The sequence below is a fragment of the Mastomys coucha genome, unplaced genomic scaffold (assembly GCF_008632895.1).
Source record: "Mastomys coucha isolate ucsf_1 unplaced genomic scaffold, UCSF_Mcou_1 pScaffold21, whole genome shotgun sequence".
Lineage (NCBI taxonomy): Eukaryota > Metazoa > Chordata > Mammalia > Rodentia > Muridae > Mastomys > Mastomys coucha.
Window position 1 is genome coordinate 116087811 of NW_022196904.1, and position 3435 is coordinate 116091245.

Below are 3435 nucleotides of genomic sequence, written 5' to 3' on the forward strand. Positions count from 1 at the left end.
TGGGTAATAATAGTACACCACACACCCCAGAACTGCTAAAGGAGTAGTTGTGTGTTTGAGATACATCTTGCTGTGTGTTTAGGGATGGATTGCACTTTCTGTGTAGAGCAGGCTGGTAGGAAAATTGAGGTGACCCACCCCTTGTGGGTTTGAGTTAGAGTTTTGGACCACCAGGCTCAGCTTTTTGTTTCTGTTGTTTTGTCTTTCAAGACAGAGTTTCTCTGTGTAAACTTGGCTGTCCTGGAACTCTGTAGACCAGGCTGGCCTCAAAGGGATCTGCCTATCTCTGCTGGGATTTAAAACAAGCACCATCCCCCAGACTTTTTTTTTTTTTTTCCCCAGAGGGGAGGGGCAGGGTCATGTAATGAGAATTCTGGAATTTTGGTTCCTTACAAGAAACAAAAATAGTATAAGAATGTGTTTTCATTTTAATCCCAGGCATGGGATATGGGGCTGCTTTGGACTGTCTGCAGCAGCTGACTATGTTTCACCTCATGCTCCAGCAGAGGTGTGGTTTTGCCATCTGCAAATAATTTTTGTGATTGTTTGAATTTGGAATTCTAGGAACTTTTCAGAATGTACATAAATGCTAGAGTCCCAAGAGGCAGGGTTGGTGGTTATTGGTCTTTTAAGGAGGTTGGTTGTGGTTTGTTAGTAGCCATGGTCAAAGAAGAAACAAAAGGAAAGAAATTAGATTCAGGGATTTTTCTAATTCCTCTTTCCCCTCTATCCTTGTTTCTCTCCTATTTAGTGTTATGAAATGGTGTGTGTGTGTGTGTGTGTGTGTGTGTGTGTGTGTGTGTGTGTGTGTGTGTAAAGTGCAGGAGGAAAAAAATCAACAACAAAATAGCAAATTCCAGCAGGGCAGTGGTAGCGCATGCTTTTAATCCTAGCACTTGGGAGGCAGAGGCAGGCAGATTTCTGAGTTTGAGGCCAGCCTGGTCTACAGAGTGAGTTCCAGGACAGCCAGAGCTACACAGAGAAACCCTGTCTCGAGAAACCAAATAATGATGATGATGATAGCAAATTCCAGCTACATGTTCTCACTCAGTACTCCAGGCTAGATTGGATCTTACTATGTAAGTCAGACTGGCCTCACATTCTAAGCAGTTCCCCTGCCTTAGCCTCCTAATGCCAGCATTACAGGTATGAGCCATTATCCATAGCAAAAGAATAGATTTTAAGTGTTTTCACTGCACAAAATAGTACTTAAGCATAAATTTGCTATTTTAATCATCCCACACTGGAGCATGTCTCAAAACATTATGGAGGATGCTACTGGCTAGGTGGCTCACTCAGGCTCTCGTTTAGCCAATGCTCTAACACAGTATGGGGATACTTGCTAAGGGATGGTGCTGCTTACAGTGGGCTGGGAGCTTCCTTCACCAATTAACAGTACAGGGACTTCCCTGTCTGCAGACATACGTGCAGGCTTATTTGATCTAGATGTTTTCTCAATGGAAGTTTTCCTATCAGATTACTCTAGGCTTTGTCAAATTGGCAAAGCTAGACAGGACACCTATATTTCCCTTATTTTCAGTATTTAAATCCTTGACAAGAGCTTTTGCTTTATTTCAGAATTAACACTTTAAGAAATATTGACGCTGGGCAGTGGTGGAACATGCCTTTAATCCCAGCACTTGGGAGGCAGAGGCAGGTGGATTTCTGAGTTCGAGGCCAGCCTGGTCTACAGAGTGAATTCCAGTTCCAGGATAGCCAGGGCTACACAGAGACACCCTGTCTTGAAAAAACCAAAATAAATAAATAAATAAAAGAAATATTGACAAGGGGCTGGAGAGATGGCTCAGTGGTTAAGAGCACTGGCTGCTCTTCCAGAGGTCCTGAGTTTAATTCCCAGCATCCACATAGTAGCTCATAACCATCTGTAATGGGATCTGGTGCCCTCTCTGGCACACAGATGTACATGCAGATAGAATATATATACATACATACATACATACATACATACATACATACATCTTTTTTTAAAAAAAGGAATATTGACAATAGGATGTGAAGACAACCTGCCCGTGTCATCACTCTATTGATCAGCCGGCTGGTGTCGCCTTCCTCCATCACTGCTCCATGTGTGTTCCTGCATGCTTGGTTGAAGAGGATGACCTTCATGAACAGATGAGGACCATTCTCCAGCCAAGGATTTAGAGAATAACTGTGCTCTCCTGCTAGAATTCCAAACAATCTCTCAAGAAATCTTGATAGTAACAATATACCATCAAAATGTATCCATGGCAGCTATGTAATTTGTATGTCTCATAAATTCAGTGAATACATTCCTCAGGTTAACATGATGAACCACATCCAACCTCTAATACCTCTAATACAGTATTAAATAATTCTTCAAATTTATCGTGTAGCAGCAACAGACATGAAAACACCTCCTGTACCATGGAGGAAGGATGTTGAAGAAGGGCATCATGGGAAAGCGTAGCTGTTCCTTTACATAGGTGTGTTTTCATGAAGTGATTCCAATTCTCCACTCTGCAGCATCACACATTTTCTACGTCAAAAGAATAAGAGTGTTCCACTGTAAATAGCTACCCACTTGAACAGTGACCACTGCCACCTTGGGCATGGTGGCCTCACCTTTGCTTGCCAGTCTTTTCTGAGGTATCCATCATCTAACAGCCCATTTACCTTCCTCATGGGCTGCCTTGTTTCTGTTTTAAGCTGTATGATGGAGAAGATGGCGAAAAGCCCAGCTGAAAATCAAGAACAAAGTAGTGAGGGGCTAGACCTTGTTTTATGTAGTGCTGGGGATCAAATCCAGAGCTGCATGTCCCAAATTATGTAGCTCTGGCTGTCTTAGAATTCACTATGTAGATCAGGCTGGCCTCAAACTCACAGAGGTTTGCCTGACTCTCCATCCCCAGTGTTGGGGTTAAAGATGTACTCCACCACGCCAAGTGTTATTTATTTTATTTAATATGTGTGAGTGTTTTGCCTGTATATCTATATAGACACTACATTTAGGTGAAGGGGATTGAACCCAGGTCTTCTGCAAGAGCAACCTGCTGAAACATCTCTCCAGTTCCCAAACCTTTTTTTAAGTCAATGAAATATTTCTTCAAATACATGTTTTGCAAAAAAATCTAATCTGTGGGGCTGGAGAGATGATTCAGGGGTAAGAACACTGGATGTGAAAGCAACAGGATTGGAGTCAAATCTCCAGCACCCAGTGAGAGCCAGGCATGGCCATTCAAATGTCTAACTACAGCACTGGGAGCAGAGACAGGGGGATTCTTGGAGGTCTCTGGGCAACCAACAGTGAGAGACCCTGCCTCAAAACTAGTAAGGTGGAGACTGATAGGGGGCATAGTGATGACTGTGGCATCTCCATCTACACATGTGCACAGCTGTGTGTACCTCTCTATACACACACACACACACACACACACACACACACACACAGAAAGG